The following is a 27,066-nucleotide window of genomic DNA, read 5'->3' on the forward strand; positions in this document are numbered from 1 at the left end:
ACAGAGTCCGGCCTCGCGCTGTTTTTTCGCAGCTTAGTTCACGTTGGGATGCGAGACACAGCACGAAGGTCAATTCGCTCGCTGCTGCTGCCGCACTTCCTCGCTCCAGCGTTTTGACAGCGAGCTTCCGCGGTCACCGAGTGAGATGTGTTCATGTTTGTTCGCCCGTGCGTGACGCCATGCTTGGTAATTAAGCTAGTATGCCTGCGTTTATACAAGTTTATACGGCGGATAAAACTACTGTCTTTACTTCGTATACATGTCCACTAATTTATCCCGGCCACGGCGGCCGCATTTCGATGGGGGCGAAATGCGAAAACACCCGTGTGCTTAGATTTAGGTGCACGTTAAAGAACCCCAGGTGGTCAAAATTTCCGGAGTCCTCCACTACGGCGTGCCTCATAATCAGAAAGTGGTTTTGGCACGTAAAACCCCAAATATTATTATTATGTCCACTAATTTGCTACCGCAATCGATGCTTCGCCTTTCGGGCGAAACTGCTACTTTATATAACACCCGAATACTTAATATACATGCAGTGACCTGTATTTGCTTGTATATAACGCACAAGCGGACAAGAGCGGAGCGCTAAGTAGGAGTGCACATGTGCGCTATGCAGTGGGGAAAAAAATAAAAAAAAATAGAAAAGTGGTGTCCACAGAAAGTGCTGTAAAGACTGGGAGTTGTAGAACAGTTCTTGCTGGGCAGATACCTCGACATTCCGATACAATGTGCCGAGTTCTCTTCGGACGTTTGCTGTATCAGACACATGCCTCATCCTGTTGCGTATATTTGTTCCGGTATGCTTTTATCCCCAGCAGACAACTCTTGCATCGAATAGCATGGTGCTGCCCTATGTGTTATCGCGCAGATTTTTTCTCCCGATTTCTTTCTTGCCGTGTTTGTAAATCTCTATGGTTTTTTCGCCCCCATTCTTCGAATCCAATTTACAGCCTGTGCTTTTCTCACTTTCTTTCTGATGACTCAGGGTTGTCTATTTACAATTTCAATTACTCTGTACTTGGGCTGCCGACATTTCCGACCTTTTCCTCCACTCTGTGTCCACGCTCTTGAGATACAGGTATACGTGCACTTAAGCTGCCCATTTTTTCCCGCCAATGTTCCCGAGTCTTTCTTAAAAAAATTACCTTGCTCTGCGATTCTCCGACTTTAAAGGAAACTTAGACCATGTCACCTTCCATTGCACCTCTTGTGGTCTTACCGTGGGCCTCAAATGACACTCCGCCCACCGACCTTTCTTGTAAAGACTGGAAGTCATAGAAAAGTGGGAACTTAAGGTAAGTTAACTATGTATATGCGTTGCTACAATATTATAAGTCTTCCATAACCTTTAGATGTTATGATAGCAGACTGTAATATGTTAAACAACAACAAAAAAACGGAAGAAAATTACAGTACCAGAAGGCGAAAAAGCCGTCATTCATCGACGAATGGTCGAGCATGTCTTATAGCGGAAACCAGTACACAAGGGGACGTTCGTGTACGCCAGCAATTCGCTACGTATGTGCACGCAACGTAATATTTCCTCGGCGGCGCCAAGTCCCCTCTAACGTCGCCCTTTATTCCTACGGCCATTTAGAGATTCGCTTCCACATTCGCAAATACAGCGCCGTCAAACCAGGCGCGTCACGCCCGCAATCACGTGCTCTCTCTGCGGGATGCGGCGGGCATCATGCGGGAGACCCCGCTCGCTCGTCTCTGCTTCATTTAATTCCAAGCACACCCGCTTGTGATTCATCGTCATACTGCGCGCATACTGCTATGCGCACGCACGCGATTGGGCTATATAGCTCAGACGAAGTTTCGTTGTTTTGACGACGCCCCCCCCCCTCTTCTCCCGCTCTCTCTCTCTCTCTAGCTGTGCGCGACCACTTGGATTTGTTCCATCATGCTGGTCGGGCTACCAAAACTTTATCATCAGTACTCCCCTCTCCTCCCCAGCCTCCCCACTCATCCTTATGGCTCACGGGACTCTAGAAACAGGAAGGGTCATTGACTTGTTTAACAGACGTCTCTTATGTATACTCCCCACCGTCTGCCTACGCTGTCCCACGCAGGATCGACGCACAACTACGCTGTATAACAGCCCTTCCCGTTAAAAAGAAAGAAAGCTCAACAAAGAACAATCACTGTTCCCCAGATGGGATGAAAAAGGCAGAACAGAGAGGATGGAGATTCGGAAAGCCGCCGCTAACCTGGAAACCTCAACGCGTTCGCCCCACCGAAAATTTAGTTGTTTCTTTCAATTCACGCGCGTCACTGACATCGCTTGCTTTTAAGAAGAAAGAAAGAGTGTGCGTGAGTGTGTGTCGGGGGTTGGGGAAGGATGCGCGTAACTTGGATAAGGCGAAAGAGAGTGCTATATTCACCGACCAAAACATTTAACGTTATTTCTCGCGCAATTTTCGGTGTCATACAAAAGCAGCCCCGGAAACTTTTCGGAAAAACACTTCGAACCTGTCCGCTTTGTCGTGCACGGCCACTACTACAGCAGCAAGCCACTGTGCCAAGACGCACGTGCATCGCCATGGGTAACCTAGCAGGAGGAAACAAAAGACGAGAAAAGAATGAAAGAAAGAGACTTGTCACCGTAACCGACAGAAGCAATGTCGTGGGGGGCGATGAAGGGCACGGAGGCGAACACAACGATCAGGAATGAACGAAAGAAAAAAGAAAGAAAAAAGGTGAAGAAAAGAGAGGGCGAAACAGCAGAAGCCGAAATAGGGAAAGTAAAAGTCGTGCATTCATTGTTCACCCTTTGAAGTCCTCTCTTCCGCGCTCAGCTCTCAGGAGGTCGGGTGAAAGGCGGCGCTCACAACGTGCCTGAAGCCCATACGTTGCCAAGTCGAAGTATGCGCAGGGGCGGAAAACGACAAAGGTGCTGGGAGGAGGAGGGCGCAAGGGCCTTAGCGCAGCGCGGGGTCGGCTGAATGGCCAAACACCATGAACGACTGCGCGCCAGCACAAAAGGGTGGCAGTGGGGAGAGGGGGAGAAGAGCGACGTGAATGGAAGCGCCGAGAACCAGGAGCTGGAAGGCAGCAACGAAGGGGCCCATCGATTTGCCGCGCCCCTTCCTTCTTTTCTCCCCGTGCCTGGGTACCCGAGAAGACTTCCGAGCCAAGAAGCGCGTAGCGGGCACGACTTCTGCGCTCTCTGGAACGATGATGACGCAACTTGGCAGCTGCCCTCGCACCGTGAAAGACAGGGGGTGCCCGAATGAACTGGGCCAACGAACTTCCTCCGAGCCGAGCGGAAGAGCCACATATATAAGCGCTTGCCCTCGGGAAGGAGTTATACCATATGCCGTTCTCGCCTTTTCATACAGGTCGCCGTGGCACGCGTGCTAGCGCTTGAAAGGCGCGATCCCGTGGGGTCTGGAGTGCGTATACGAGAAACCGAGCCAATCCTGCGCAGGCTTCGATGCGAGCGACAGGGCCCGCTTTTGCACGAAGCCTCTTCGCAATGCTCGTTGGAAGATGGTGCTTGTCCTCCGCGAGCGCAGATACTATCCGGCGGAAAGAAGGGAGCTTCAGCCGTGTCGTATTTAGAGCACGAAAAAAAGCACCCAGCCGTATACGATAAGATAACCTTTCCCTCCGGTGGCGAAGTGTAGCAGGAGATTACTGTTTAAACGTGCGACTGACACGACAATCGTGACATGTCTTCACGAAACCTTGCCTGACGATAAATAGCCGCCAACACCAGTGAGTACCACGGTCACGCACTTAAAGAACAATGACGACGAAAAATTCACTGTATACGAGTCTGGCTTCCACTTTATGTTACACATATATACCTATTCTAACACATCAGTGACCGCGTATGCCGCCTTCCTGTCTCGTCCTTCGTATTTTCGCTTTGCGCGACGTTCAAGATGACCCAATATCAGCAAGCCCATGCTGTTGCAGACTATCCTTCATCGGAGTGCCTAACAAGCCCATGGACTCTCCTTCGTCGGCTACAATACCTAGCATATCTTTCTCGATCACTTCCGTGCGCTCTAGACCAAGGTAGCCTTTCCACCCATTTATCTTGGGTAATAAATACGTGTTTATCATCATCACAAACCTTACGATTCACGGGACGATAAATTTCAAGTAACAGACATCTTTGAATGTTAAAGCGATTTGACGGATATACAGCATCAATTGGACAAGGCCGCTGGACACGTCAAAGCGGGCCTCGATTGCAAATAATAAACGGACTTATTCGACAATGAAGGATAGCACAACAAAATCAGATTATAGCAGTCATGTGCTTTAGAGTGCAGCTCATAGGACGCACTCACTGGTCGAGTAAAGAAATAATGCGCAGTTAAAACCATTTGTAGACGAACTGTCTCATTGCACGCGCGATTTCTGAACCATTTATTTTGTATCGATAAAGTGGTGTCGACCACTCTCTGTACAGCAAATCGCTGTGGTCTTAGCAAATTCTGTTCAGGGGCCGATAACTCGCCACATGACCACATCATCATGATAACACTGCAGCTGTAGGGAAAAGGCCTGTCCCACCCTCACGTCAGCTAAGAATCCATCCTATGCTCCACATTTTGAAAGTTTCGGCATGCCGTTGTGATAACGCATAATGCTTGGCCACTTGAACGAACTCCTGCGCCGCGCGCACAGACATATTTGCACAAGTCTATACACACACACACAAACACACCGGCATCCACAGCGTTACATAAAACTTGTTGCTGGGCTAGTTGGTTCGCAATGCTTAGGAAGAATAAAATGCGCGACGCAGACAAGGACGAGAGGACAAGGGACCCTTGACCTCTCGTCGTTGTCTTTGCTGCGGATTTTATTCTTCCGAAACACCCATATAGCGTTATATGTAACTACAATACGGCGGTCGCGGACAGTTGCAAACATAAGCACAATGTGAGATAAGGCATACGCGCACCATACGCCGCCCATCTCGAGCATCTGGGGCCACGGGCGACGAAGTATAGCGATTGAAAAAGTCGTTATTAGGAATCACGCCCTGGTGCGGAAGCATCCGCGCGCAGAGTTGTCGTGCGTTCGCACGACATGGCAGTGCTTTATAGCGGACTCGTGAACGCCGAAAAGATGATGCGTTCCCGCTATGGTCAACGCGTTACGACTTCCGGGATGAACGACGTCAATTGCGGACAGCGAAGAGAAAAGAGGACAGGAAGCGGGCGACGGATAGCGAGAAATTGGGCTGTTCATTTCGTAATACCCTCTATACCCCCTCCCTTCCTGTTCCCCCATGCACTGAGTACTACACTAACAAACCAGTAGCAAACGGACACGAACATTGGGAATTTTGCTCCGTCGTGCTGGTGCGGCGTTTCCTTTCATTTCTTTTTTTTTTTTTTCAGTTCTTTTTCTGTAGTGCTCAGCGCATTATACAAGACGAATCTGCATACGTATTTCCGGTCGATGTGCTGTTTACTGTGGGCAGCCCAGAAGAGGAGCGCGGAACGTGCGGTAAGCGAACCGCTGTCACGTAAAGGTGGCCCCGTCTCAAAGACAAGAGTTGCACTCGCGCGCGCACCCCTCTCCCGCTCCTCAACCCACCCCGCCCCCTTCCACCCCGAGGGGAGCCCAGAGCAGGAATCGCCGGGACCAGGACGTTCGCACGCAAGGACAGCGGGGCGCGCGGGCGAGACGCACCCACACCTCAAAGCCGCGCCAGCAACGGCTGCAGGTCGCGTAATCGCGAAAGAAACGCTTGCCGCACACACTTAAAGAAAAGCGTGTAAATGACCTCGTCCAGCGGGTTGTCCGGTTCGCTGTCGCGCGGCCGCCAACGGCCATGTCGCGGAAGCAGTTTCTCGCCTTTCTGTCCAGCACAGCCCACCGGATTATATATATAGGTGGAATAATCACGCGTGTTCACGCTGCCTTGACGAAACTGGGCGCTGTCAAACTGCCTCTTTTTTGGACAGCCGTCCTCCGCGGCACACGCGCGAAATTCGATGCGAATGCGCAGATAGGAGAAAATTACAACAAATGCAAGGCGGCACACACGAAGATGTACAAGAGCCGTCGCATAATGTGTATGTGCGTGCGCGTGTTAGCGCGCATGGTGCGAATATCTTTACATTATTGTGACCGTTTTTAACGTGTACCAAAAACATGGTATACCAGCGCTTCTTTTTTTTTTTGCATTATGCCCCTATCGTATTTAGAAGGAGAAACATTGAGGAAGTAACGTAAATGACGCCCACATGTGCGTTTCAAGCGCAGACAGTGCGCAAGTTGGCGAAGTAAGCAACCTGCGCTGGCCACGAAAACTTCAGCAAGCGACGTGCGCACGTTTGCGTGTTCCGGCGACGCGACGGGAGCACGGTGTGGACAAACAAATAAACAAACAAACGTTGACGCTCTTGCATGCAGCGTCAGAAAGAGACGGCGAGAGTATATAGTAAGCGACCGGGAAGCCGTCACGGCGCGCACGTGATAGCAGCTGCACATCACGCCACCTGCGGCGGTGTGCTCCGCGCATCCGCCATCGAGCTGCAGCAGTGACGGTAGCCCACAGTGCTCGGCGACTTCCTCAGCGACGGCGGGTTGTTCACCCGCGTATGCGCACACGCACGAGTGTATACGGGCCACGCTCGCGAAGGAACAGCTCCTTCCCAGCGGCGTGTGGTCGTCTCTGAACACCTGCTCTTCCCATGCATGGTTCGAGAGGCAACGAGGTAAACTTTCACCTGGCGACAATCAGCTTCGGCGACGGAAAAGTATAATGTATATTATGTGGACTAAAACCGAAACGGAAGTTGTCGGTACACAAAAGAGAAACGCAAATATCAAAGGACAAAAAGTAAACACAAGTGGAAGGAGCGTCACGGGTATACACTACGCATATGTACTACAAGTGCACGCACGCTTCGCAACAATTTTTTTTTCTTTACCGTCTCTAAATTTCATGCTGATCTGTGCTGCACAACACCACCGCTAATTGCTTTTTCACCGTTTCTTCGTTACGGAAATACACGTTCCGATGAATGCGTTAAGTAAACGCGGCGGAACGTCGTCAGGGGCTATTTGTGCAAGAATTCTACCTTCGCTTCGGTGAATCCTCTGTCAGTTGCCAAGTTGGCTGAATAGTCTTCGCGGCGCGCGGCGCCCCACCCCCCTCCCCCTCCTTTCGTCCTCCCGGTTTCTTCGAAACCCTCGTAGACGCTATCTCAAATGCCCACGAATATTCGAGGTCTCTGCTATCGTTGTTATTCCTTGCTCGCCTCCTTTTTCGCGGTGTTTCGACACTTATTCCTGCAGATTTCTCGAGGCTAGCGATTTTTCTTCCTCGCATGGATGCACTTCCGACATTCAGCTTTTGCTGCGCTCACACTCTCTTTCCCACAAGACGCGTTTCTCGATCTCTTTCTGGCCTGTTTTATCGCGCCTGCGCCAGTTTCCATTTGACTCGTCCGTTCTGCACACACCTATACCCCCAACCCACTTTCGGCGCCACGGTCGCACCCGTGTTCTCTCCATTTATACGTCCTTGGGCGCTTTTACGTAGCCTCTTTAAGTGCTCCTTTCAGGAAGTCGCGCAGCACATCGATTATTTTCAACGTTCTATTTTTATCCTTGTTTTTGCAGTTCAGATTTGAAAAGTAATTTGCTACGTCCAGCCCGATTGTCTTGCAGAACGCCTCCACTAGGTATCTCGTTATCCGCACTTCTGAAGTCGCTGAAGGCTGACCGAGGATATATTAGTCTATGGCCTAACCTCAATAGGACTTACCTAAAAATATTTTTTTTACAGTTGTTAATTTCTTGCTCAAAGCACGTTGTTAATCAGGCGAGATTTCATTTCGGACACCCATGTATATTATAAAAAATAGAAAAAATAAAGAAACAAATTCGTTTTCATTCGTGCTCGATTTATTCGCTTTTCGCTTCTAAAAGACGACTGCCCTATTCATGTCGTCTCGCCATGAGAGTGCACCAAGGCCGCCAAAAATGAGCTCAGCTAGGAATGATGGCATCTATAATAATAATAATAATAATAATAATAATAATAATAATAATAATAATAATAATAATAATAATAATAATAATAAGAAAAAGAAGAAGAAGAAGAAGTCGGACTATTTAGACTCGACTAATTGTATTTCTAACTCACCCGATTCTTGGCAAATCCCCCATAGCGGGTATGAGCCCCAATTTGAGGAAAGCCGACCATCTTTGCTGCGAACTGCTTGGGATGGCGCGGTGATGCCTGCCGTGCTTGGTCGCGACCAAAACACACAGGCGGCTATAGAAAAGCGCCGTGCGTCGACGGATGTAGAACTGATTACAGGCTTCTTTGTCGAGAAACCTTACGCTTACGGCAAGCGCGACGTTATATTTCTAAAGCGCATCACCATTTTCCAAGATGACCGATATGCGTGCGCTAACCCATCCCCGAACGGTGTCAGCGCACCCTCCGCACCCGTTCGATGATTCGGCGGAGCTATAATGCGTCCCATTAGCCGCGGACTCTTCCGTCTCGACCTTAGCCGCCAGGCTATGCCATCCGTATTACGGCACGCACTAATGACCAGCACGGCCTCCGTCAGCTGCTCCACTTTTTCGCGCAGCCAGCGCGCCCGGCCACCATCCGGCCTCGCGCCCCCCCACTCCTTTGATTGCTACTCCGTGCGGGACTCGGTATGAGTGCAGCACGTTCGCGCGCAACTATAATTTTACTCATGTTTGCACTCTCGAGCACGACGGCCAGAGGTCGTACTGAACGTCCTTGCACCCGTCGTGACGCTCGCCATGCACTTGCCGTAACTTAAAACACATCGCGGGTATATTTCCGACCTGTCTGACGGTATTCATGGACTATACAGTATCGAAACTGCTATAGAGCTGTCACATATGCAGACAGCTACAAGGGAAGCAAGATCTTATATAGGCCCCACAGCAGCAGAACGCCAGAGACGCGATGCTGCGATTTTTGATGAGGTCAACCAGACTGAGTGACCGTACACGCACAATGCGCTGGCAGTTACAATATACGTCGGCGGGTTCAGTGCGGGAGAACCGCTGACTTTCGCTAATACTTTTTTTTTTCATTTTTCCATTCCTACCGTGTAGAGCAGCCAACAGGATTCAGTCCTGGTTAATCTCCCTGTCTTTCATTGTATCATTTTCTCTAGCTCTCACTTTCAGATTGTTTTCTTTTGCTATTGAACTGTATTGAGCAATGCCGCGTTGGCTGCGCGCAACTGCAATGTGCCGAGTGTGTTATCATAAGGTGCGTCATATATCTATATGAGCGATACCGCCACTGCGACATAACATGTCAGGACAGGCTTCCCGCCTTGAACACAAAGCAGCGAGTTACATAACCCCTTATCGCCAGTCCTTGCATACATGCTTCACTTCTCGCGAGGACGCCGCGCACTTTACGCGACTCAATGTTCCGCGTCGAGTGTGGTCATTGCGATATCATGCTTGCGATATCATGCGTGCGTGCGTGCGTGCGTGCGTGTGTGTGTGTGTGTGTGTGTGTGTGTGTGTGCGTGCGTGCGTGCGTGCGTGCGTGCGTGCGTGCGTGCGTGCGTGCGTGCGTGCGTGCGCGCACAAACGTGTGATCCTGCCCTGCCACCGTCTCCCGTGCCTAAACTCGCCGCGCGCGCATTTCGGTACGCTTACACACATTTACGGCTCAGGCCACGAAAATGACTAGCGCACGACCTACTTGTTCCGAGAAAGAAGCAGGCACGTCTAACCAATTCGTGCCCAAAGGTTCCGCGGCGAAACACCGCGCCTCTCGCACACAGCTGCAGCGGCGCGGACTCATTTCCGGGCAGAGCGGCATGTATATATATCTTCTTAAAGCTGCGGCTGCAGAGGAGTGAAGGACAGTTCCCATTTCGCTGCAACCGGCTGCGACCACGCGCGCGCACGGAGTGCACGCGAATCTGTATTATACGTATCACTAAATACCGCGCACCGTTGTCAGGGTATGGAGATCGCCAATTACGAGGAACGTTCACGAAGAACGTAATACGCAGGCGCGGTTCGTGGCTATAGCCGGTGCAATGACGCTGGCCAATCGAGCCAATCGCGACTAAGTCACTGTTGTCAACGCGTCGGTCAGTTAGAGTGCAACCGCCGCTGTGAATGCGCATCGTGATTGGCCGGCATCGGGCGACAGCGTTCTGCCCCGCTGCACGGGACAAGTATACACGCAGAGCCACCACGCGTGCTGCGGTTCGTTCGTTCTACACACCTCTACACCGGAGACGTCCTCGCCTGGCGCGGGCCGCGAGCCCGCAACGAGGAAGGAGAGAAGGCATTCACAAGCGAGCGCGTCCTGATTGCGGCGAGTTCCTTCCTGACCCGCAGCGTGTATACCGGTAAATGTGGGCGCAGGCGTATCCTTTTCGCGTCGTATAGTACAAGTATACGTGTGGACAGTGGCGTAGCAACGGGGCGGGTGGCCGTGGGCCCCGGGTGCAAGGGGCCAGTGGGGAGAGGGGAGGGTGTCATATACGTCTGAAGACACCCGGAAATTGTCGATATCCTCGCCTTCCTGGACTACACCCGGGGGGAGGGGGCTGACAGAAGACCTATGGGCCCCGGGTGCCAGACGATCTAGCTACGCCACTGCGTGTGGAATAATCCCGCTGTAGTTTACGGCGCCCACGACCGAGCAAGGCGTGCTACGACCGGATCGCGCGAAGAGCGCGCGCACGCGTTTGAGACGAAGTCACGAAATCCTATAAAACAGTTGCATATACACGCACGTTGCAGGGGGGCGGGTTTACGCTTTCCCGGGCGGCAAGCTGAACTATTTCGCGAATATTCGTGTATACTGCGTGACGGAGATGCGCGAGAAGCAAGACACCCGCGGAGTGGAATAGGTGCAACCGAGGACACATAAACTGTCAACTGTGAAGGAAAACAATGCAGACGATATACCTCGAATGCTCGACTAATAATACGCGTTCTTATGGAAATAATTTACATAAATTGTTTACTCTCGATTGGTTATATCAGTTGTCCTTAACTCTTTCCGTAATAAGTCAGCCGATCATTAAACAGAGCTTTATGAAGCCCGCACCGCACTGGCTGAAACGATTGGGCCAATCTTTGCGACCGGAGGCGGCTATTTCTTGATGTTCACGTATACGCAAGACAGCCTGGCGCATATAGCTGTCTTTGGCACGAAGCAAGGCGTTTTGCGATGCGTTCACGGGCCTCGAGCTGACGCACAACACAATCGACGCATTAGCGCACAACCCGCAATTGTGCGCAGCCGAGGAAATGTGCACAGCCAGAGAGTATATACATGCCACTCGTTCTGCCACGAGCCAGAAGCACGACGGTGCATGTGTACGCAGCTTCGTGCACGCGATGGTGGGAGCGGCGCCCGTATACCGAAGGGAGACCAATGAAGGCGCCTTCGCTGTTGCGAACGAAATGCCAACGTGTGCATGGTACTGCACCGCTCCTCGTTAACTCTCGGGTGCCTAAATTTCACAAGCACTGCGCGCAGTGGTCGCGACTGCGGGACGCCATCGGTATATACGCGTATATATACTGCCAGCTGCTTGTTCTATACGGACCCCTGTGTGAATAATAATAATAATAATAATAATAATAATAATAATAATAATAATAATAATAATAATAATAATAATAATAATAATAATAATAATAATAATAATAATAATTTGTTTACCGTGCCCAGAAACAACAATGAGGCCCAAGTGATGGAGCACTCGTACAACAGAAGAAGAAAGCAGGGGAATATAGGGGGAAAAAAAAGCAAGAGTACATACAACAATGCGCAAGCTGAATACAAAAGAAAACGGAAGGGAAAGGGCAGTTGAAAAATATGTGAAACTACGACACAACGCAAAGCTAGATCGCAAAATAACATTTACGGCGAGTCATGAAACAAAAGAAGATCATGAAAATAATACGACTCTGTATTCTGTGGACGGTTGAGTGTACGTTGGTGATGACAGGCAGGAAAATGGAAAGGTCTATGTTCTTTAGTGATCTTGCGCGGAATACGAAACATGATACAACTGAGGAGTTCGGAGCAGGTGACAATAATAATAATACTAAGAAAAAGAAGATGAAGAAGAATGGTAAGAATAATAACCACCCGCAACCTATCAGCAATAAGGAGAAAGTGGCGGAAATAGAGGAGGCACCGTCTTCTTGTTGCACGTACAAGTTCATCGACCCGTTTCTCCGCCACTCCATAGATGTGGATGCTCTGCGAGGAACGGGCGCGATTCGCTCGATCGCGGTTCTATTGGGAGGAGCGCGAGGAGCTGGCAAACACTGGCGGAGCGGGAAGGTCGACCCTGACAGTGATTGAGGCGAGCGGAGAGCTAAATGCTGCACTGGCGCGTGGCAACGAACGCGAGACGGTGCGCGCGTTCTCGGAGCTGATTGGGCCTCGTACGCACCCGCGCAAGCAAGCACGGCGCGCATATATGCCGTGTGCGCACTCCGACGGCGTGGTAAGCGCGTCTCGTTTTATACCTGCACACCACGGAAGGCACGTGTACATAATGAACGAGTGATCGATTCCCGAAGGCAGCAGCTCGGGTGTATACCAACGGCTCTTGAATGGCATATGTCATAACGAATTCGGTGTGCTCGTTTCCTTCATTAAATATCAGCCGAGTACATTATATATATATATATATATATATATATATATATATATATATATATATATATATATATATAGCTCTCGAAAACTCGCAGTTCTCGCAATGTCTCGCCGGTTTTGCATCCAGTCTTGACAACGTGCATATATAGTACGACTTATTGCGTTCTTATATTACGTCTTAACGCTTATGCACGCAGCGGGCTGTGCGGTTTGTGGAATTGTCTTGGATTTAACGTATACAGTTCTGCGTCCCCCCGCCGTGCACGCGGACCGCTTCGGACACGAAAAGGCACCGCGCGACGTCGCGCAAAAGGCCCCAGTATACGCCACATGCGCTGAGTCACAGTGAGCTGTATACGTCTTGTCAACGGCAGTGTGTCCCTGGCGGAGTCAAGTATCGAACCCGTGGACGTCGAGACAGCCGGCACGCTGCCGATTATAGGCCTTCAGCTTTCTTTTAAAGCGAAGCCTACTTTGCTATGTGGTTCCTGAACAGTTATAATATGGTTCGCGAAGAGCGCTAAACGCATGCATGTCTGAGGACTATAGTGCAAGAGGCAAGGAAACAAAAACAGTGGTCGAACGAGGACGCTTGCGGGCCGTATACGTGCAGACACCTGCGTACTTGGAGGCATTCGCGCGAATAACGTCAACCGCCTTTGGGGGGGGTCGGCGAATTGTGGTCGAGCGAGGTTAAAGATATTTACCGAACGATGGCCAACATGTGGCCGGTACAGCGTCACCTTTAAACTCCTGCATGTACAGTGCACAACCTATACAACACACCGTTTGATTTACCAAGGCAGCGTGGTGAATTCTTCCACACAAGTGTGAACCGTTATAAAAGACCAGGAAACTTTCCTGCGAGAAAGGCGAGCTTGGAGCAATGCTCCCAATTATAGTGGATGAGCTGTAGTAGCTTTATAGTAATGCCAAGTGAAATTCGAGCAGATGTTTACGAGCTATAGTGTTCTTTTTTTCAGTTTCTGTGCTAAAACCGCATGTATAACGAAACCAAATTGTACCGTTACCGGTTATATCTTAGCAGCACTAACCACACGCCTTAGTTTAGTGTCGTTGTGTAGAGAAAATAAGTCATTACTCGATCATGTGTGGGGCGCGCGTGCACAGATATGGCGCCTTTGTCTGGCCACGCGTGGCGGAATAAGGAGCTAAATTTAGCCTCTCGCTTGGCGTTCATACAGGCATGGCACAGCAGTACGTTTGTCGATTCGGGAGCGGGAGTGGTCGCCTTTGAGAGAGCTCGGTTGGCCACATTATACGTATAATCTATCAAACTCGATCAAAACCGTGCTAATCATGAGTAACAAGGCTTACAAGTGTGCCTCATTATTATTTTTTTTCGCTGAAATTTGGCGGTTGCTCGGGCATGCATGGTGCCCCCTTGTTCGACACTATAGGGTCCAGAAATGGCGTGAGGAGACTCGGCATGCAGCAATATGGAAGGATGCCAATTCGCGCCCACCACACCAGCTTTGACCAGGGCGGGCCGACTATGGACCACTATGGAAGCGCGTACGCTTCCAAGATAGTTGAGCCTACAGTACTATATAGCTGCACCATAAGTTAAGCATGTAAGCTTCGTAATATGTGAATAAATGCCATTTGTGCATTTGGTTACGTCATTTATGTACACTGTGCTGACCATACTCGCTCAGCAGCACGCAAAAATCGTTTCATGTACCCCACTGCGGCTACGTCCCAGACACAGCTTACCCGAAAATTCTTTTTTGCCTTTTCCTGCGATAGTTTAGGCTGGTTTCGAGCGATGCCGAAAAAAGCTGAGCGACTCTCGCGAGAACAACTGCAATGTTCATCCATACATTAAAAAAAAATATCGTGTGAACTTATCACATTGAAAAGACAGAACATCCATCCCAACAAGCCAACAAAAAATAATGATAATCTTGGGCAAAATAAAACGGCTTGCTATCAAGCGCCTGAACGCTTCGCAAGCACCCCGCAAGATGATACGAGTCTTCGATTGACGCAATGCAGAACTTTAAGGAGTAACTAAACCAATAAAAAAGACGAAGAAAACCAAATGCTCATGCGTATGGATATACACACATCACTAAATAAAAAAGACCCACGCTGAACTTATAAGAGAATGAAAGGCCGTACAAACATGCCACCCGCTCACAAATGCGCAGAATCTTTTCAATTGTGACATGTATAGTCTATCCCGCCGCTTACAAACGATAAAAGTGCATAAATATGAGATCGGCAGCATAACTTCGTTGCCGAGGGGGAACCTACACGGATTCTTGGTGCGCCGTTCATCGAGAAAGCTTTTGCCCGTTCGCATATCCGCCACGCAGTATACTTCTTTTTCTCCCTCCGCCTTGATGTATATAGCTGTTTACATCGGCGCGAGCTGTCTAAACAGGGCGGGACACGGTATACGCGAAGGAGCGAGAAAGGCGCCTATAGAATGCGACGATATATCTTTGCCTTCACGGCAGCGCAGATCGAGCTTTCTGAAGCTCTTTTTACATCCGCGCACAAAGAGAGAGAGAGAGAGAGAGAGAGAGAGAGAGAGAGAGAGAGAGAGAGAGCAGCGGTCGAGGCGGCGAAGTGAGCAAGAAATCGACGCGCGCAAGAAGAGACGCACCGGAGCTGTTTGTATTCGTCTATCGAATTTCACGGGGATTGCGAGCGAGCGCCCTTTTGTGACGCCCTGCAGACTCGATGGATTTTTGCTTGACGCATGCAGAGTGACAACGACACCTCTGCGCACGTACATGACGTGCGACACCGAGCGAATTTCAGGCGGGCGAGAATGCGCGATTGTCTTCGGGTGGTGTATATAATAAACATTTTTTTTTACACTAACAAGAGTGTTTTAAACGATGTTTGTAACATTTACAACACATTCTCGCACCCTATATGAAGGGTGTTGTATAGGGACCTATGAAGATTTCTCTGCATATATGCCTGCCTTTGTCCTACACAAGGATGTTACTGCCCGCAGTTCAGGAATCGAGCTCCTTGTCATTATATGGAACTAAACAGGTTGAATATACCGAACAGACGCCTGTAAGCGAGTTTATCGTACGGAAATTCACGTGCCCGCATGTACGGCAATTCCTCCCGTCCGGGAAAGTGCAGCAGATATATAGGGTAGCGATTTATCATATGACCGTGCGGCCAGCTGCGTTTACGTACGGCAGAGCTAAAACGCTAGCAAGGAAAGTGCACATATATCCGTACTATAGCACAACAGATAGTTTGGTAACGAACACTATATCGTTACTCGAAATCAAACAAGCCTGGAGAAGTAAAAGACACGATTGCTTATAAAGCATCAACAACCACGTTGTCGGCAGACCTCGGTGACCAAACAACATTGGTTTTTACGGCCAATTTACGAGTAAACATGTTTTTGGTCTGTTTTTCTCGGAGAGCTTCATTTCTCCCGACGACGATCGACGCTGATTCAGCGCAAGGTGAAAAAAGATGGTTTACAAATCGAGCAAAAGAAGGGAATGGCAGTGCACGACTTTCTAACCTTTCTCACCGGCAGAGCCAAAGTTACGAGGATCCGCTATACGTATACACACTTACCAATAAATGTTCCCGAAGCGTGAAAGTGAAAACCACGGTAAGTGAAAACCTCTCATGGCATGAAGTCTTTGAAGGATACACAGGAACGCTTCGAATGGACCTTTTGATTTTCTGCTGCCGTTATGGGGCAAGGAAATCCTTTTGTGAGTGTGTGGGTGTGTGCGGGCGTGTGTTTGTGTGTGTCTGCCTGTTGAAAACTTTTGTAGGCGCACTTAGTGCAGAGCTCCTCTGGACAACGCTTCGCAACGACTGATCTATAACAATGACTTATTCCTCTCTCACGTACTCTACCAGCACTTTTCTTTTTAAAGTTAAATGCATATACTTGTCGGTATCGCATATACGCCGGCTACTCACATTGCAATAACAGAGAACTTTATTTAGATCAGGGGATGCAAACGCCTTGCGTTTCGCTTGCGTATGCAAGTCACTTGGGTCCCAGCAAAACTATAGCAGTGTTTCGGTTCAAGCGCATACGCAAGGCGGTTTGCAAGCGTCCCTCTGATCTAAAGCTTTCGGTCAAAGTACAAAACACGCAAATAATCCAGAGCTCGCTTTAAGGCAAAGGTAGGCAAGTCAGCTTTCTTTCGTATTCCTGGAACGGAAAGGCGCACTTTTGCAGCTTGTCGTACATACCACAAGGCTGACGGTTAACGTGCTGAGGGCGTGAAGCATGATGGCGGCAGTGAGTGACATTTCGTGTTGCGGACGGTGGAGAATGACACACACATATAGTTATTCCACTCAGACCAGCTCCACCGACGCAGTGCATGGTTATCCAGTCACGATCGATCAGCACCAGATACAAGATTTCCCACGTCACAACTCCGACGGGTTCGGAGCTTACTATACCCTCCGTCGGTAGGCAATATTCTGAGACTCAAAGGCGGCCCTATACAGTGTCTATTGTCGGCTACATTCGTCGCGGGCCTTGTTAACAAGTTGTGTCGGAGATGCAAAAAACGCGCCACTATGTAATCTCGAAAGGACACAACATCGCGTCTCAGTGGCTGTATGGGTCGTTGCGGTATCTTCGGCAACGACCTCGCCGACGTAGGTGCTAGAAAAGCATATGAAGGAACAACTAGCACCTCAGCAAGCTCGGGCATGATTTGATATGGCACCCACCTGACTTCACTCACCATCGGTTGCATTGCAGAAGGGTCGAGTTATATATAACTCGACCCTTCTATGCAGCTGCGCCAGTTTTTCCATAAAGTAAAGAAACAGTACTGCCGCTCACGCCAGGGCGTTGCATTCGACAATGCATACTCCTCCCTTGATTGGGATGACCGATAACTTGGAATACAATGCCTGTGCTGGCGAAGAAGCTGTGGAACACTTTCTTTGATATTGCCCGTCCTTCGAAAAATGAAAGGCTTGGCCTTCGCACAGCTCTAAGCCAGTTAAACCGAAGGCCTTTCTCGTTGGACACGATCTTGGGGCCATGACCTTGCATGTAGCGGCTGCGGAAGGAGCACTACCGGAGTGAGCGATCGTCAGTGATACGGAGCAGAGAACTTTCACTATACGTTGGCGACATCAACAATCAACAACGGTCTTTATCTCCTTTTTTCTTGCCTTTCCCTTTCCCTCTCTAGAGGGTAGCCAACCGGGCGAAGTCCTGGTTAACCTCCCTGTCTTTCACTTATCCTTATATCTCCTTCGATCGCTTTTATTAAACTTCTCTAATGAACGCTAGCTTGTCAAGTGGAGAATGGTGATGACAGGTGTTACAACAAACTTTAGACGATATGAGATGAATGTCCTCGCTTTTCACATACCAGAATTGGCAAGAAGGTTATGGTCTCCTATACGAGAATCATCTAAAGTAAAGAAATACAGAAAGAAAAGGTTATATGAGCATAAACACACTTGTCGGGCAGTGCGGCTCACGGTAGACGGGGACGAAGTTCGGCCCCAGACGACCAACACCACCACAATTTAAAGAGAACTAGGCGCGCGCAGTTCAGGTCACTTTCTCGGGGCTGCGCCTTCGCTTTGGCCGTTCGTCGTCTCACTGGCAGCGCTACCGAAACGCCCAAAAGACTGCACACGTCCGTGGAAAGCACAGCCGCGATATAGGGAACTTTCGCATACACGCACAGCGCTAGAGCGCGTGTGCATATAAAAGGCCCCCCAAGCCGCAGTTTGCCTGCCCGCCACTGAGGAGACGACATGCGCGCGCGAAGCAGCAGGGTTGGCCACGTCGTTTCCGCCTTCTCCTGATGGATTTCCGGAGAACTTCGGCCGTCTACGCGCGTGCCAGCTGCCGACAACGACTTCCACTCAGGCGCCTCTACTTGGCAACGTTTACGACTCCTCTTAAACGGAATGAGAGACAAGCGCAGAAACATTAATTTTGCAATTTAAATTGTGCGGAGTCGCGAGAGAAAGAAGAAAGAGAAAGCAAGGATAGGAAGGCAGGGAGGCCGACCACACGAGTCTCCGCTTCGCTACCCTACACGCGGGGCGTAAGGGTAAGGGGGAACTTGCACTTTGAGCACCCGGGTTTCTTTATAACGTGCAGCGAAAATGCGGTGCACGAGGATTTATACGTATTTGACCACATGGACATGCGCCCGCCGAGGCCAAACAATTGCGACCTGCAGAAGCTTGTAGATTTGTTCCAGGCCCCGGAGTAAATACGTTGTTCGCAAATTCGCTGAATCCACAGTAGGCAAAAGTTAATACGCGATCACGTCGGCGTACCTTCAGAACATGCGCCGCTACGAAGACGACCAAAGGGATCATCACACGTTCCTTTTTATTTAATTTACGTGAGGAGCATTTCTAGCATCGCTCCTCGGTTCACGCCTCATTTGAAAAGCGCCAGCTAATTCTGAAACGTCCTCCTCTCCTTGCAGTCTTCAGTAAGTGGCGTATAGTTCATGAAGCGAGTCAGGGGTCGAGGTTATACAATTGGAATATTAACCGCGAACACATTATTTGATATAAAGGGGGGGAAGAGAGGGGAAAGCGTGCATATTTCGCATTATGTTTATGCGCCTGGGAGTAAGTCCCGATACTCGACGTCGCCCTGAGGAAAGCATGACGATATATTCAGAAAAAGAAACAGGGTCCGAAAACGACACAATATTTACAATTGCGCGTAGGGCCACTCAATTTGTTCAGCTGGCCGGCAAGAAGAGCTTGGGTCACGCGAATACACGCGAGAGTATTTACGGAAAGAAGTGCATATATATAGCCACGGCACCGATTGAACTACGCCACACTCAGCGTCGACCGTACACAAGCCCTCTCCACAGGATGCAAATGAGCGCTTGAGGTTTTGAGCACGTTTCATTTTTGCCCGACTGCGCCCTCCTCGAGCCCACTGGCAACGAGACTCGGGACCAATTAGACACGGTTTGTGCAAAGAGATCCGTGACTGGTCGCCTGCAGCTTCGATCGATCGGGCTTGATTCTTGGCCGGCTGTGCTGTCGAGCATAGATCCTGCACGAGTGCGTGACGAATTAGCCACGGCTTATGCAATGAGTCTGTCGCTGCATATGCATACGGGCACGTGCCGTGCGCGCGGGTCGGAAGCGGTGTTCTGAGCCACTGCAGCTGCCGCATGCGAATCCGAACGTGACGTGCGCCGCACGCTCGAGGTCTCCTTAACTTCGACCCCGGAGGAGCCCTGGGTCAACCTGCACCGACATCGAACGACCCTCCACGCGAATCGCGCTACGTCACAGTGCGTCCGAGCGGAAGAACCGATAACTGATATGCCTCAGTTTCATTATGGCAGAATAAGATGGAATACGGTGGCAGCGGATCTCGCTGGTGTTGTTGTAGTTATACTTTCCGCCCACATGTGACGTACACACGCACACGCGCGCGCACGCACGCACGCACGCACGCACGCACGCACGCACACACACACACACACACGCACACACGCACACACACACACACACACACACACACACACACACACACACACACACACACACACACACAGAGAGAGAGAGAGAGAGAGAGAGAGAGAGAGAAAAGCGAAGCCAAGCACTTCCCGTCAGATGCATCGCGCATTGCGCCGATATACATCCAGCGGGTACGGGCGTCCTCGATACACGACGCCACGGAAGTTACGTCACATACGCGACTCAAAAACCCACATCACTCAAGCGACACCGCGTATACACCACCCCCGCTGCGCCGTTCCTTGTTGCTTGCCAAGAAGACGCGAGTGCGCGTTTGGCCCCGTCCGCAACGAGCCACCTACTCCTGTACACACTGTACGCCATCCCAGTTTTCCACGCTCTTTTAAAGAGCGTGCGCAGCTGTGGCCGCGCTGTCTCTCGTGTATCGCCGCGAAGCGTCCTCCCCCCGCGACCTGTCGTTTTCTCTCAGACAATTCTCTCAGCGCATGCGCTTGTTACGTGGTGCGCGTCCGTGTTTCAAAGCGACCCGCCGCGATGGCGGCACCACGGACCGAGCCGCACCGTCCGCTCATTAAAAAAAAAAAAAAAGTGGTTCTCACGGTCTCCTCCTCTCTCGCCCGGTTTCCGCCGCACTTGAGGCAGCGACGAAAGCTGCAACCTCGCGAGGAGGAGAGAAGACACCGCGGGCGGCTGGGCTTCATCGCAAGTGGGACCATGCAAACCGTGTCCTCTCGGTTCGCTCATTCAGTCACTGCACTTGAAGGCAGAGCACGATGCAAGCGGAAGAAGAGTCAGCGGGGTATTTTTAACGCGGTGATATAACAGCATAAACAAGAGAGTCGGTAGAAAAAAAGAAAAAAAAAAGGCTTCCCCGCCCCCCCGCTTTCTCTTCTTTATTTTCGGAGAGAACGAGAAGCTGGCGGAAAAAATGGGGATAGTCACGTAAATGCGCCTCCAAACAAAGGCACCACTTTAATTTCTGCAGCTCGAGCGAGAGAGCTGGCTTTCGTGAAAGCACTTCGCTCGCTTTTGCCCGGACGTCGCACTTACCAGGAGGAAAGACAGAGTTTAAGGCAAGCCCATTATAAGCTGCAGAAATCTGCAAGCCGGCTGGTTCGCGCGATGCGCCATCGCTTGAGTCGTGCGGGACGTATATAAGGTTCGTTGTTTTACGTAATATGTGGAATATGGCAGGCCAGACCTTGCAGCTCGCTATAAGCGTTCCTACAGCTGGCTTCCTTCCGAAATTCAGCGGGGATAGAGAGGGGGGGGGGGAGTACAATCAAGCTATGCATGCGAAAGAAAAAAAAAGAAAGAAAAAACGAAGGAACAAGGAAGGTATTAAGATTTTCCCTTTCTGAAGGTTTCGAAAATCCGTCGTCAGTCCTGCCATCATTCGACTTCCACCATATTTCATTTTTCTTGGCATAATAAGCGGCGTGTCATCTATTATAAGCTGCAGTAGCTCACAAGGTTGCGCTACCGTATTCCACCGTTGTATAGTTCTATACACGCACACGTCCGGTCTCGTGCACCACCCCCTATATAAGACTCGTCAGTATACAAAATGTGCAAGACATAACAGCTTCGAAATGTGTGTATATGTCTTAGCGGTGCACGATGATTGATTCATCTAGTGCGTTAACTGCCAGCAGATACATACAGACCATTCAGTTACGGTCTATATATAAAGCGCCGCCACGGTGAAAGCTCTGGGCTGCGCGGCAACGCGTGTAAGTTGTCCAGGCTTGAGTAAATCGACCCGAAGAGTCACCGTGTTCGCCGAACCTCAAGCATTTATAGCCTGCTAGCCTCCTCATGCTAGTCTGCTGATCTCAGCTATAGCCAGAAGCGAGGCGCAAAAGTAGACCCTTCGAGGCAAGGCGCTTGAAAGAACGATGGCTCTACATTGGCTCAGTGCAAATAAAAGTCTGACTCAGAGGGCTATGCGTGACTCAAGAGATTACGAAGCGCCATGACGCTTCTCAGGCCGTTCCCGTCACTTTACCATGATAAATAGCGGGGCCAAAGTTGGTAGATAGGATAATGCTGAAAGAATGTTGAAAGAAGGAAAAAAAAAAACATCCTATATAGAGCTCGCATTCTACAAATGCGCTACGCCATCTATCGATCAGCGCCATTTCGTGGGTATACACAATAAGCAGAGAGGACTCTGAAATAAGGCCCCTTTAACGTATACGACAGCCTCTCTCGTCCGCTATTTCCATTTTTTCATTATTTTCCACGTTGTCTAGTTAAGCGTTTCTGCAGAAGGCATAAAGAGCGACTCAAAGATGAAAGCCCCAACCGACAGCGCGTATAGGCCATCACTCCATCTATTTTTTGAGTCCTCGGCTTTTCGCGGTCCAATCGAATATTCTGCGTTTCGCCAGTCTTGGAATGGTTTACGAGATTGGGCGACAGTTACACCGCTTACAGGTTGGCCGTCACAATGTACCGGCCGGTCGCATGCAGTGTACGTTAGCAACACTTGTAAAGATCCCTGCGGTATATATATATATATATATATATATATATATATATATATATATATATCCCGAATCTACATGTTGAGCTGGATTATATTGGAAGAGGCGGAGGTTACTTACACTATAGAAATAAAAATGAATCACTGAATAATTAACAAAATTTCACTAATCAACTTGTTTAACTAATAACATGAGCGCACATAATGCAATACACGAATTTAAGCTGCAGCGATTTCACATAGCACATCCACTTAAAACTAATTTTGAAACTATAGCACCATTTTTCGATAAGCGCAGTCAAACTTGAGGTAAAAATGCACTGTTGTTCCGCTTACATTTTTTTTTCACCAAACGCCTTTTTCAGCATTGGTAGGCCGAAAGTTGAAACACCAATGAATTTCTTCGCAAGCGTTGGAAATGAATTTCTCGGAACTGGTGCCATCCACATATATCCATGTGGATATGGCTTCCAAAGTCACCGGCTACAATTCGTAAATTTCAATGTGCCGTAATATAATTACTTTATTGGGCAAATAGCGAAACTTCGTTAATTGTATCGTTTTGATTTCCTGTGCAAAGAATGTCCGGCTCTTACAGCAATTAGCTCAAGAAGTGTAGAATTGTGCTACATGTCGAAGGTTATACTTAAAAATGTTGTCAACGCTCAAAAAGTGGGGAGAAAAAAAAAGAAACACCCTGTATATACAGCCTAATGTGGCGGCTCCCAGTGGTTCTAACTGAAATTGCCTGCGTGTGTCTGCAGAGAACAGACAGACAGTGCTACGCCAGAGTGGATGCGAACGAGTAAGAATAAAATAGATAACCTTGAAAGTAACAGCAACGCGGCATAGAGGAAGCTGTCAATGGCACAGTGCGCAACATCCGAGAGGCTTCCTTCCCGACCGTCACTTTGCGAAGGGAATAGGTTTCCGTTCGGCGGAGGTCACTGCAGCTACAGGAGGTCATCTGCATCATTTAGCTATCGTTTAATAGCTGCACACAGATGGGACGACAGGATACATTAGGGGAAGCTCTCCCAATACCATAATGAGAAATTGCAACTATACCCACTTTCTAATAAGTGCACGCGCACATATCACAAACACACAAACGCCGCCTACGAAAAGAAATGCAAACACGACACACACACACACACACACACACACACACACACACACACACACACACACACACACACACACACACACACACACGCCTATCGCATCCATTTGCCCCCTCCACCAGTAGAGGGTAGCCAACCGAAGATAATATCTTCTGGTTAACCTCCCTGTCTTTCCTTCGCCCCCCCCTCTCTCTCTCTCTCTCTCTCTCTCTCTCTCTCTCTAAGTTCCTGTCCACTGTGCGATAAAAACCACACTACACACGTAACTTACGAGTGACATTACTTAAGTAGTCATTAAACGCACATAAGAGTTCGTAAGAGTCTACAGACCGAATAAATTACGTTGATGTGTACAAAGAAATGCCGAAGGGCTGTCAAAACACAGCTGTGTAAAACCCTTCCGGTGTGTATTGATGGTATTAAGCGGTGTGTGCTTAGCAACCCTTGTTTCCCTTCGGGATACTGTTTTGCTCTCTCCCCTTTACGACCACGCATTCTTGTGGAAATACAGAATCGAAGGGACAGTCGTTCCGTTTGAGACGACGAGCCGGTTCCTGTGCATGGAGCCGCAAGTAACTCCGCCCTCGGCAATCCGATGCTCTGAAGAGCGGAAGTGAACTTTCATCCTCGCTTTCGAGCAACTTAGTTTGAATTTCTTAGGGCAGCGCAATTTTTTCTTGCGCAAGAACACGAAAACACACACAGGGGGTTCAAACGATGTAATCAATTGGTGGCCCCCACCAAAGGGGTCCAGCAGAATGCCGGTCTTGTCACGTGCGCAATGGTCCAGAAGGGTTTTAAAGTAGAGCAGGCAATGTCTTAGAAGAAAACAGAAAGGATTTACAGAAACCGAACTCTAAACACGACAGCTTCAAAGCATACAGACACATCGGCGCTTGAACCGTGTTTAGCAGAAGCAAGGTCACACTCGACGCGGGAATAACAATGGCGGTGAAAGCGAACCTCGGCGGTATGGGCGGGAAAGAAGTCAAAGCTGCGCGGTGCCCAATGCATGCCAGTAAATCGGTCACGGTGGTCAGCCGCAACGGCGCTGCATGATGGCAGCCGTCGTTCGCGAGGCCGCAGTGGCCGGCCAAGACACACTGGAAAAGCCGAAAGCGCGCGTGTAAAAAGCGTACACGAGGGACGGAGAAGCGGTGGGGAGAGGTGCGGCCGGTCATTCGCGGACGTCAATCTTACCCTGACAGCTGCAGCACTGCAGCGCAAGGTAGGCGGCGCCCCTAAGGTCCTAGAGCTGGTTCCGGCAGCTCTTTTCCAGCCGCACAAAGCTCGTTATCAGTTCGTGCACGGACAGAGGCCAGGAGAACAAGATTTTTTTTTTCCCGCTAACACTATGATAGAGTGCAAGAAGAAGATAAAAGGGAAAGAGGAAAGCGCGGGGAAAATTAATCCAAGAACTAGGTTCGAGATGATTAATTTCTCCTCGTGCTGCTGCTGCTGCTAACTGCCAGCCTCATGACTAGTCGCTATATAGAACGACTGCCCCGGCAAAGCGGTGGTCGCGGGTTCGATGACCCGGACAAGGACGATTTTTTTTTCTAACTGCGAAGCTTGCTTAACGAGAAACCCGTTTAATGCGCGTCTTTCAACGACATCAATCTGGACGATTACTTCTATAATGATCTCCACGGAATTGACTAACTTAATTCGCGTACGACATACCAGCCGAGTTCACGTCGAACATGCAAATGTATTCGTTCGTTGCACAAACTTGCGACGAAAGTCAACAGAAACCGTAAAAGAGAGAGTTAAGATAATTTTCTGCGCGAAAATAGTCATTTGACCTAGGTCAGTGAGCAAAAAAAAAAAAAAAAAAAAAGGAAGACGGAAATGAAAAGGAAATATTACCGAATCGTCGCCCGCGATCTTCCTGTGCCATTTACTGCAGCCTCAGACTGCGGGAGTACTTTTTTTTTTTTAACTGTCGTTATCATTCTTCATCCCCCATTTAGTTAGCCCGCCCTATTTTATAACCGTGCGGGCCGAGCTACAAGTGGGACGCCCCGTGCAAAGAGGAGTATGCCTGCGTAGTATAACATCCGATATAGTTAGAGGCGGCAGCCCAGGGGCGAAACCAGTCAAACCTGTGCGACCCACAAACCAGCGCAGTCGCCGGCGTTCGCGCGCCCACTAATCCCGCCGGGGGCATGCGAGCTTCGAAACCTCGATCGCCGACACACTCGCCGGCCGCCGTCGCGATGGAAGGTCCCGGCGCCGTCGACTGCGGCAGCGTTTTCCTGCTGCACTGCGTTCACAAGAAGATACGCGCGCGAACGACCGCGCTGACCGTGTTACCGCGCACAGCGGAATGTGCCGAAAGTTTGAAGGCCGTCGAGCGACGTCGAGTATACCGATGATGATCATCTCGCCGCGCGCATGGACTCGGTGAACGACTGGGGGGAAGGGGGGGGGGGGTGAATGGCTCAGGGTATAGGATACAGAAAGCGGAGAAGGGAGGGACACGCAAACATAGACCGACACAAACGACGCCCGCTTCTTTCCGCACATACAGTGTGCAATGCGTTGTCGCAGTGAATGTAGTACTTACACCGCAGTGATCACGGCAGAGAAAGCTCCATTATACGGCAGCGCCGCGGGTCACGAAGATCGTGACAGCCCAGCATGCAGGAGTGTGCATTCATCGAGGGACATTATGTACGTGCATTCGAGAGCCACGAAAAGCAAAAGTAAATCGAAGAGCGCGCGCGTGGACAAACGCGCCAAGGCTCCTCATACACACCGAAGCCCATCTACCACTCCTTCCTTTCTCCTTTTCGCGCAGTCATCTCTATTCTTCGCGGCGTTTACGTAAGAAATAATCGGTTATGCGGGCTGCGTCAGTGCAACGCAGCGACGCAGGTGCGTATTTTGTGCAGGAAGAATCGGTTTACCACGTGTATTCTCGGAGAAGAAAATCTAACGCCGGCGACACGCCCACCGCTCGTGTGTCTTCCGTGTATACCGGAGAAAGATTTACGCGAATGCGCTCTAGAGTCTGAACAGGAAGATGCATTGTCTGTCACAGAGATCGATGTAATTTCGCGGGCGATGTAAACCGTCCAATGTAGAAAGACTGCTTCAGCGTTTTTTTTTTCCTTTTTTTCTTTTCGACAGCGCAGGTACGTTATAGGTGCTATATAACAACACTCTACTGACATTGCGTACGAGAGGTAAACATGGCTCGCCTTCGCAGACAACATTCGCAACGAATACAACGAATTTTCATTCCGGTTTATGTGAACGATCGCGCATGTGTTAGAACAACCAGGCCCGTGATGACACTATGCGAATGTATATATCTATAAGAACCCGGC

General features: G+C 49.7%; 1 protein-coding gene across 4 annotated transcripts in view; it reads right to left on the minus strand.

Moving 5' to 3' along the window:
* The window catches only part of LOC142572625 (transmembrane protein 198), a 110,868-nt gene that overhangs the window by 29,648 nt on the left and 54,154 nt on the right, over window positions 1-27,066 (minus strand). The gene's annotated exons all lie outside the window — the stretch shown is intronic.

The sequence above is a fragment of the Dermacentor variabilis genome, chromosome 2 (genome assembly GCF_050947875.1).
Source record: "Dermacentor variabilis isolate Ectoservices chromosome 2, ASM5094787v1, whole genome shotgun sequence".
Classification (NCBI taxonomy): domain Eukaryota; kingdom Metazoa; phylum Arthropoda; class Arachnida; order Ixodida; family Ixodidae; genus Dermacentor; species Dermacentor variabilis.